Below are 11,365 nucleotides of genomic sequence, written 5' to 3'. Positions count from 1 at the left end.
TAGACATCTACCACCCCACTACCACTATCAGATTAGAGCCATAAGGGAGACTAGACATCTACCACCCCACTACCACTATCAGATTAGAGCCATAAGGGAGACTAGACATCTACCACCCCACTACCACTATCAGATTAGAGCCATAAGGGAGACTAGACATCTACCACCCCTTTACCACTATCAGATTAGAGCCAGAAAGGAGACTAGACATCTACCACCCCACTACCACTATCAGATTAGAGCCATAAAGGAGACTAGACATCTACCACTATCAGATTAGAGCCATAAAGGAAAATAGACATCTACCACTATCAATTTAGAGCCATAAAGCAGACTAGGCATATACCACTATCAGATTAGAGCCATAAGGGAGACTAGACATCTACCACCCCACTACCACTATCAGATTAGAGCCATAAATCAGACTAGGCATCTACCACTATCAGATTATAGCCAAAAGGGAGAATAGACATCTACCACCCCACTACCACTATCACATTAGAGCCATAAGGGAGACTAGACATCTACCACCCCACTACCACTATCAGATTAGAGCCATAAAGGAGACTAGACATCTACCACCCCACTACCACTATCAGATTAGAGCCATAAGGAGACTAGACATCTACCACCCCACTACCACTATCAGATTAGAGCCATAAAGGAGACTAGACATCTACCACCCCACTACCACTATCAGATTAGAGCCATAAAGGAGACTAGACATCTACCACCCCACTACCACTATCAGATTAGAGCCATAAGGGAGAATAGACATCTACCACCCCACTACCACTATCAGATTAGAGCCATAAGGGAGACTAGACATCTACCACCCCACTACCACTATCAGATTAGAGCCATAAGGGAGACATCTAGACATCTAGAGCAAGGGAGACTAGACATCTACCACTATCACATTAGAGCCATAAAGGAGACTAGACATCTACCACCCAACTACCACTATCAGATTAGAGCCATAAGGGAGACTAGACATCTACCACCCCACTACCACTATCAGATTAGAGCCATAAGGGAGACTAGACATCTACCACCCCACTACCACTATCAGATTAGAGCCATAAAGGAGACTAGACATCTACCACCCCACTACCACTATCAGATTAGAGCCAGAAAGGAGACTAGACATCTACCACCCCACTACCACTATCACATTAGAGCCATAAGGGAGACTAGACATCTACCACCCCTTTACCACTATCATATTAGAGCCATAAAGGAGACTAGACATCTACCACCCCACTACCACTATCAGATTAGAGCCATAGGGAGAGACTAGACATCTACCACCCCACTACCACTATCAGATTAGAGCCATAAAGGGAAAATAGACATCTACCACTATTAATTTTAGAGCCATAAAGACTAGACATCTACCAGGCATACCACTATCAGATTACAGCCATAAGGGAGACTAGACATCTACCACCCCACTACCACTATCAGATTAGAACCATAAATCAGACTAGGCATCTACAACTATCAGATTATAGCCAAAAGGGAGAATATACATCTACCACCCCACTTCAACTTTCAGATTAGAACCATGAGGGAGATTAGACATCTGCCACCCCACCCACTATAAGATTAGAACCATAAGGGAAACTAGACATTTTACCACCCCACTACCACTATCAGATTAGAGCCATAAAGGAGACTAGACATCTACCACCCCACTACCACTATCAGATTAGAGCCATAAAGGAGACTAGACATCTACCACCCCACTACCACTATCAGATTAGAGCCAGAAAGGAGACTAGACATCTACCACCCCACTACCACTATCAGATTAGAGCCATGAGGGAAAATAGACATCTACCACCCCACTACCACTATCAGATTAGAGCCATAAGGGAGACTAGACATCTACCACCCCACTACCACTATCAGATTAGAGCCATAAAGGAGACTAGACATCTACCACCCCACTACCACTATCAGATTAGAGCCATAAGGGAGTCTAGAGATCTACCACACCACTACCACTATCAGATTAGAGCCATAAAGCAGACTAGGCATCTACCACTATCAGATTATAGCCAAAAGGGAGAATAGACATCTACCACCCAACTACCACTATCAGATTAGAGCCATAAAGGAGACTAGACATCTACCACCCAACTACCACTATCAGATTAGAGCCATAAAGGAGACTAGACATCTACCACCCCACTACCACTATCAGATTAGAGCCATAAGGGAGACTAGATATCTACCACACCATTACCACTATCAGATTAGAGCCAGAAAGGAGACTAGACATCTACCACCCCACTACCACTATCAGATTAGAACCATAAGGGAGACTATGACATCTACCACCCCTTTACCACTATCACATTAGAGCCAGAAAGGAGACTCGACATCTACCACCCCACTACCACTATCAGATTAGAGCCATAAGGGAGACTAGACATCTGCCACCCCACTACCACTATCAGATTAGAGCCATACGGGAAAATAGACATCTACCACTATCAATTTAGAGCCATAAAGCAGACTAGGCATATGCCACTATCAGATTACAGCCATAAGGGAGACTAGACATCTACCAACCCACTACCACTATCAGATTAGAGCCATAAATCAGACTAGGCATCTACCACTATCAGATTATAGCCAAAAGGGAGAATAGACATCTACCACCCCACTTCAACTTTCAGATTAGAACCATGAGGGAGATTAGACATCTGCCACCCCACCCACTATAAGATTAGAACCATAAGGGAAACTAGACATTTTACCACCCCACTACCACTATCAGATTAGAGCCATAAGGGAGTCTAGAGATCTACCACCCCACTACCACTTTCAGATTAGAGCCATAAGGGAGTCTAGACATCTACCACCCCACTACCACTATCAGATTAGAGACATAAAGGAGACTAGACATCTACCACCCCACTACCACTATCAGATTAGAGCCATAAGGAGACTAGACATCTACCACCCCACTACCACTATCAGATTAGAGCCATAAGGGAGACTAGACATCTACCACCCCACTACCACTTTCAGATTAGAGCCATAAGGGAGTCTAGACATCTACCACCCCACTACCACTATCAGATTAGAGCCATAAAGGAGACTAGACATCTACCACCCCACTACCACTATCAGATTAGAGCCATGAGGGAAAATAGACATCTACCACCCCACTACCACGATCAATCTAGAGCCATAAAGCAGACTAGGCATCTACCACTATCAGATTATAGCCAAAAGGGAGAATAGACATCTACCACCCCATTTCCACTATCAGATTAGAACCATAAGGGAGACTAGACATCTACCACCCCTTTACCACTATCACATTAGAGCCATAAAGGAGACTAGACATCTATCACCCCACTACCACTATAAGATTAGAACCATAAGGGAAACTAGACATCTACCACCCCACTACCACTATCAGATTAGAGCCATAAGGGAGACTAGACATCTACCACCCCACTACCACTATCAGATTAGAGCCAGAAAGGAGACTAGACATCTACCACTATCAGATTAGAGCCATAAGGGAAAATAGACATCTACCACCCCACTACCACTATCAAATTAGAGCCATAAAGCAGACTAGGCATCTACCACTATCAGATTATAGCCAAAAGGGACAATAGACATCTACCACCCCACTACCACGATCAATTTAGAACCATAAAGCAGACTAGGCATCTACCACCATCAGATTAGAGCCATAAGGGAGACTAGACATCTACCACCCCACTACCACCATCAGATTAGAGCCATAAGGGAGACTAGACATCTACCACCCCACTACCACTATCAGATTAGAGCCATAAAGCAGACTAGTTATATACCACTATCAGATTAGAGCCATAAGGGAAACTAGACATCTACCACCCCATTACCACTATCACATTAGATCCATAAGGGAGACTAGACATCTACCACCCCACTACCACGATCAGATTAGAGCCATAAAGCAGACTAGGCATATACCACTATCAGATTAGGGCCTAAGGGGAAACTAGACATCCACTATCAGACGTCTCCTGGTGTCTGTGTGGTCTCCTGGTGTCTGTGTGGTCTCCTGGTGTCTATGTGGTCTCCTGGTGTCTATGTGGTCTCCTGGTGTCTATGTGGTCTCCTGGTGTCTCTGGTCTCCTGGTGTCTGTATGGTCTCCTGGTGTCTATGTGGTCTCCTGGTGTCTCTGGTCTCCTGGTGTCTGTAGTCTCCTGGTGTCTATGTGGTCTCCTGGTGACTGTGTGGTCTCCTGGTGTCTGTGGTCTCCTGGTGTCTATGTGGTCTCCTGGTGTCTGTATGGTCTCCTGGTGACTGTGTGGTCTCCTGGTGTCTATGTGGTCTCCTGGTGTCTGTGTGGTCTCCTGGTGTCTGTATGGTCTCCTGGTGTCTGTATGGTCTCCTGGTGTCTATGTGGTCTCCTGGTGTCTCTCTCTCTCTAGATATATATATATCACCATTCAACTTCCTCACTAAATCCCTCCCTGAGATAACGCTACAAAAGCGTGAGTGAAAATGTCAGTGTGACTGCACCTCCGTCCATCCTGTTTATAGAGTGTTTAAATCCGAAAGAACGCTGCCGTTCCGATAGCGATATTTACGCCTGTGAGCCGGGTGCCAAGAACAGATGGCTTGGCCGTCTTCTGTCAAAGCAATGGAATAATATACTGGACAGTGAAAGAGATAGGAGTCTGATTTACCGTAACCTCGTGAGTGTTAGAGATATGACTCTTCCTATTTAAAACTAACAGTAATGCCATGTAGGGGGTGTTGTTCCTGAGAGTTGCTACGGGATACGCCGGTCCAGATCATTCATTGGACGATGGAAGTAGAGGAAACTAGTGTTCCCGAGCGTGTTGCCTTTCTAAACAAAGGGTTTTACGTCTCAAATTGGCAACCTACTGTATTCCCTTTGTAGTGCACTACTTTTGACCAGGGGCCCATAGAGATCGGGTCAAATGTAGTGCACTACTTTTGACCAGGGGCCCATAGAGATCGGGTCAAATGTAGTGCACTATCAAATCAAATCAAATCAAATCAAATTTTATTTGTCACATACACATGGTTAGCAGATGTTAATGCGAGTGTAGCGAAATGCTTGTGCTTCTAGTTCCGACAATGCAGTAATAATAATAGTACCAGGCGGTGATACAGCCCGCCAGGATGCTCTCGATTGTGCATCTGTAGAAGTTTGTGAGTGCTTTTGGTGACAAGCCGAATTTCTTCAGCCTCCTGAGGTTGAAGAGGCGCTGCTGCGCCTTCTTCACGATGCTGTCTGTGTGAGGGGACCAATTCAGTTTGTCTGTGATGTGTATGCCGAGGAACTTAAAACTTGCTACCCTCTCCACTACTGTTCCATCGATGTGGATAGGGGTGTTCCCTCTGCTGTTTCCTGAAGTCCACAATCATCTCCTTAGTTTTGTTGACGTTGAGTGTGAGGTTATTTTCCTGACACCACACTCCGAGGGCCCTCACCTCCTCCCTGTAGGCCGTCTCGTCGTTGTTGGTAATCAAGCCTACCACTGTTGTGTCGTCCGCAAACTTGATGATTGAGTTGGAGGCGTGCGTGGCCACGCAGTCGTGGGTGAACAGGGAGTACAGGAGAGGGCTCAGAATGCACCCTTGTGGGGCCCCAGTGTTGAGGATCAGCGGGGAGGAGATGTTGTTGCCTACCCTCACCACCTGGGGGCGGCCCGTCAGGAAGTCCAGTACCCAGTTGCACAGGGCGGGGTCGAGACCCAGGGTCTCGAGCTTGATGACGAGCTTGGAGGGTACTATGGTGTTGAATGCCGAGCTGTAGTCGATGAACAGCATTCTCACATAGGTATTCCTCTTGTCCAGATGGGTTAGTGCAGTGTGCAGTGTGGTTGAGATTGCATCGTCTGTGGACCTATTTGGGCGGTAAGCAAATTGGAGTGGGTCTAGGGTGTCAGGTAGGGTGGAGGTGATATGGTCCTTGACTAGTCTCTCAAAGCACTTCATGATGACGGATGTGAGTGCTACGGGGCGGTAGTCGTTTAGCTCAGTTACCTTAGCTTTCTTGGGAACAGGAACAATGGTGGCCCTCTTGAAGCATGTGGGAACAGCAGACTGGTATAGGGATTGATTGAATATGTCCGTAAACACACCGGCCAGCTGGTCTGCGCATGCTCTGAGGGCGCGGCTGGGGATGCCGTCTGGGCCTGCAGCCTTGCGAGGGTTAACACGTTTAAATGTCTTACTCACCTCGGCTGCAGTGAAGGAGAGACCGCATGTTTTCATTGCAGGCCGTGTCAGTGGCACTGTATTGTCCTCAAAGCGGGCAAAAAAGTTATTTAGTCTGCCTGGGAGCAAGACATCCTGGTCCGTGACTGGGCTGGGTTTCTTCCTGTAGTCCGTGATTGACTGTAGACCCTGCCACATGCCTCTTGTGTCTGAGCCGTTGAATTGAGATTCTACTTTGTCTCTGTACTGACGCTTAGCTTGTTTAATAGCCTTGCGGAGGGAATAGCTGCACTGTTTGTATTCAGTCATGTCACCAGACACCTTGCCCTGATTAAAAGCAGTGGTTCGCGCTTTCAGTTTCACACGAATGCTGCCATCAATCCACGGTTTCTGGTTAGGGAATGTTTTAATCGTTGCTATGGGAACGACATCTTCAACGCACGTTCTAATGAACTCGCACACCGAATCAGCGTATTCGTCAATGTTGTTGTCTGACGCAATACGAAACATCTCCCATAAAGGGAATAGGGTGCCATTTGGGACACCTCCAAGGTTTAGGCTGTGTTGCCTCTCTTAATAACCAAAACTGTTTTTTCATGAATTAGAGACCGACCAACAGGTAACTGCCAACATCAAGTCAACCCTTTGAGTCAATGAGGGATACAAAGTATATTGAAATCAGGTTCAAGTGTGACTCCAGAGTTTATGAAGTAATTTTACATCCCATCATGCTTAGGGTCATGTATAAAAATGCCCAGTAAGCCTGTTATTTGGACTAGCATGGGTAGAAGAAGAGATCTCAGAGGAGAGTCGGGGGTTTAAAGGGTGTCTGCTGTCCTACATTACCAGGAGCCCAAGTCCTTCACCTGAATGGCCTCTACAGGGTCAAATAGATTAAGATAGGTGGCACAGAGGAAATATTGATCTGCCTTAAAACCTCTTGTTTTGGCACCTTTAACTTAACTCACTGGGGTTAAATGGATTTAGAGAGCTAGGTGTGGCACAGAGACATGTAGGTCTCCATCTAGCCTCTTTGCTTGGATCAGACATTTTGTCTTCGTTTCTCTTCCCAGTTCCAGTTTTCAATTTTGCCAGCTTGTCTCGCATCTCTCAAAATTAGAAATGATCATGGCAAGTAGGTCTGTGGTGGGGGCTATTTCTGTGGACATGGCTGACCTATCATACTGACCCATCATACTGACCCATCATAGTGACCCATCATAGTGACCCATCATACTGACCTATCATACTGACCCATCATACTGACCCATCATATGACCTACAGTATCATACTTTATCCTCCCCTGATGTTGGGTCAGACCGTCCTCATACAGAACTCATAAATATAAACTTTGGGTCAGTCAGCATTAAGAGATATGAAGTTGCTGGGAAGCTCAACACCAGACCCTTTCATTAGTTTATTGATGGAGTATTACATCATCGTCATGGTGACAGGCCAACTCCAGCTCTGATCTGAGGGGGGAAGGGAAGGAAGGAGGGAGGGAGGGAGGGAGATCAGAAGGAAATGGAACAGAATCATTCAGGCATATCAGCCACCATCCGAGATAAGAAAAACACATTAACTCTCTCTTTTTCTGTCTCTCTCGCTCTCTGTCTCTCAGCGTCCAGGCCCAGTGCTATATCTCAACGTCCAGGCCAGTGCTGTCTCTCAGCCTCCAGGCCCAGTGCTATATCAGCCTCCAGGCCAGTCTATATCTCAGCCTCCAGGCCCAGGCTATATCTCAGCCTCCAGGCCCAGTGCTATATCTCAGCCTCCAGGCCAGTCTGTCTCAGCCTCCAGGCCAGTGCTGTCTCTCAGCCTCCAGGCCAGTGCTGCCTCTGCTCATAGGCCAGTGCTGTATCTCAGCCTCCAGGCCCAGGCTATATCTCAGCCTAACTCAGCCTCAGGCCCAGTGCTATATCTCAGCCTCCAGGCCAGTGCTGTCTCTCAGCCTGGCCAGTGCTGTCTCTCAGCCTCCAGGCCAGTGCTGTCTCTCAGCCTCCAGGCCAGTGCTGTCTCTCAGCCTCCAGGCCAGTGCTGTCTCTCAGCCTCCAGGCCAGTGCTGTCTCTCAGCCTCCAGGCCAGCCTCCAGGCCAGTGCTGTCTCTCAGCCTCCAGGCCCAGTGCTGTCTCTCAGCCTCCAGGCCCAGTGCTGTCTCTCAGCCTCCAGGCCAGTGCTGTCTCTCAGCCTCCAGGCCAGTGCTGTCTCTCAGCCTCCAGGCCCAGTGCTGTCTCTCAGCCTCCAGGCCCAGTGCTGTCTCTCAGCCTCCAGGCCAGTGCTGTCTCTCAGCCTCCAGGCCAGTGCTGTCTCTCAGCGTCCAGGCGTGCTATATCTCAGCCTCCAGGCCAGTGCTGTCTCTCAGCCTCCAGGCCCAGTGCTGTCTCTCAGCCTCCAGGCCAGTGCTGTCTCATTGCTATATCTCAGCCTCCAGGCCAGTGCTGTCTCTCAGCCTCCAGGCCAGTGCTGTCTCTCAGCCTCCAGGCCAGTGCTGTCTCTCAGCCTCCAGGCCCAGTGCTGTGCGTCCAGGCCATAGCCTCCAGGCCCAGTGCTGTCTCTCAGCCTCCAGGCCAGTGCTGTCTCTCAGCCTCCAGGCCAGTGCTGTCTCTCAGCGGTCCAGGCCAGTGCTGTCTCTCAACTACTCAGAGGCCAGTGCCTACATGCTGTCTCTCAGCCTCAGGCCAGTGCTGTCTCTCAGCGTCCAGGCCCAGTGCTATATCTCAACGTCCAGGCCAGTGCTGTCTCTCAGCCTCCAGGCCAGTGCTGTCTCTCAGCCTCCAGGCCCAGTGCTGTCTCTCAGCCTCCAGGCCAGTGCTGTCTGTAGGACTGTATAGGACTACATCTCTCTCTCTAAACATTGTCCATGATAACGGCAACTACAGACCTACATCTCTCTCTAAACATTGTCTGTGATAACTGTAACTACAGACCTACATCTCTCTCTAAACACTGTCTGTGATAACGATAACTACAGACCTACATCTCTCTCTAAACACTGTCTGTGATAACTGTAACTACAGACCTACATCTCTCTCTAAACATTGTCTGTGATAACGATAACTACAGACCTACATCTCTCTCTAAACATTGTCTGTGATAACGATAACTACAGACCTACATCTCTCTCTAAACACTGTCTGTGATAACTGTAACTACAGACCTACATCTCTCTCTAAACACTGTCTGTGATAACGATAACTACAGACCTACATCTCTACAGACCTAAAACCACTGACGAATACGCGCTGTTGTTTAAGGGTTGGTTAAATTAATGTTATAACTATTTGGTTTTAATATCATCACCTCTTGAAGAGCGGAGGCACAACGACACATTTCCCTTCATTCCGCACCTGGGTCAATGGAAACCTGCCAACTGACTAACACTGATGTATCTGTGAAATGTCTACAAGTTCAATAATGAAATAACATGCTGGTCCAACAACACAGTGTCAGAGAGGTTTAATAACATGCTGGTCCAACAACACAGTGTTAGAGAGGTTTAATAACATGCTGGTCCAACAACACAGTGTTAGAGAGGTTTAATAACATGCTGGTCCAACAACACAGTGTCAGAGAGGTTTAATAACATGCTGGTCCAACAACATAGTGTTATGAGTGTCAGGGTTTAATAACATGCTGGTCCAACAACACAGAGAGGTTTAATAACATGCTGGTCCAACAACACAGTGTCAGAGGGTTTAATAACATGCTGGTCCAACAACACAGTGTCAGAGAGGTTTAATAACATGCTGGTCCAACAACACAGTGTCAGAGAGGTTTAATAACATGCTGGTCCAACAACATAGTGTCAGAGAGGTTTAATAACATGCTGGTCCAACAACATAGTGTCAGAGAGGTTTAATAACATGCTGGTCCAACAACACAGTGTCAGAGAGGTTTAATAACATGCTGGTCCAACAACACAGTGTCAGAGAGGGTCCAACAACATAGTTTAATAACATGCTGGTCCAACAACATAGTGTCAGAGAGGTTTAATAACATGCTGGTCCAACAACATAGTGTCAGAGAGGTTTAATAACATGCTGGTCCAACAACATAGTGTCCAGACAACATGCTGGTCCAACAACATAGTGTCAGAGAGGTTTAATAACATGCTGGTCCAACAACATAGTGTCAGAGAGGTTTAATAACATGCTGGTCCAACAACATAGTGTCAGAGAGGTTTAATAACATGCTGGTCCAACAACATAGTGTCAGAGAGGTTTAATAACATGCTGGTCCAACAACATAGTGTCAGAGAGGTTTAATAACATGCTGGTCCAACAACATAGTGTCAGAGAGGTTTAATAACATGCTGGTCCAACAACATAGTGTCAGAGAGGTTTAATAACATGCTGGTCCATGCTGGTTTAATAACATGCTGGTCCAACAACATAGTGTTAGAGAGGTTTAATAACATGCTGGTCCAACAACAACATAGTGTCAGAGAGGTTTAATAACATGCTGGTCCAACAACATAGTGTTAGAGAGGTTTAATAACATGCTGGTCCAACAACATAGTGTTAGAGAGGTTTAATAACATGCTGGTCCAACAACATAGTGTTAGAGAGGTTTAATAACATGCTGGTCCAACAACATTTTAATAACATGCTGGTCCAACAACATAGTGTTAGAGAGGTTTAATAACATGCTGGTCCAACAACATAGTGTCAGAGAGGTTTAATAACATGCTGGTCCAACAACATAGTGTCAGAGAGGTTTAATAACATGCTGGTCCAACAACATAGTGTTAGAGAGGTTTAATAACATGCTGGTCCAACAACATAGTGTCAGAGAGGTTTAATAACATGCTGGTCCAACAACATAGTGTCAGAGAGGTTTAATAACATGCTGGTCCAACAACATAGTGTCAGAGAGGTTTAATAACATGCTGGTCCAACAACATAGTGTTAGAGAGGTTTAATAACATGCTGGTCCAACAACATAGTGTCAGAGAGGTTTAATAACATGCTGGTCCAACAACATAGTGTCAGAGAGGTTTAATAACATGCTGGTCCAACAACATAGTGTTAGAGAGGTTTAATAACATGCTGGTCCAACAACATAGTGTCAGAGAGGTTTAATAACATAACAACATAGTGTCAGAGAGGTTTAATAACATGCTGGTCCAACAACATAGTGTCAGAGAGGTT

Source organism: Oncorhynchus tshawytscha, unplaced genomic scaffold, assembly GCF_018296145.1.
Source record: "Oncorhynchus tshawytscha isolate Ot180627B unplaced genomic scaffold, Otsh_v2.0 Un_contig_12409_pilon_pilon, whole genome shotgun sequence".
In the NCBI taxonomy this organism is placed as follows: Eukaryota; Metazoa; Chordata; class Actinopteri; order Salmoniformes; family Salmonidae; genus Oncorhynchus; species Oncorhynchus tshawytscha.
This window is presented reverse-complemented; position numbering follows the sequence as displayed.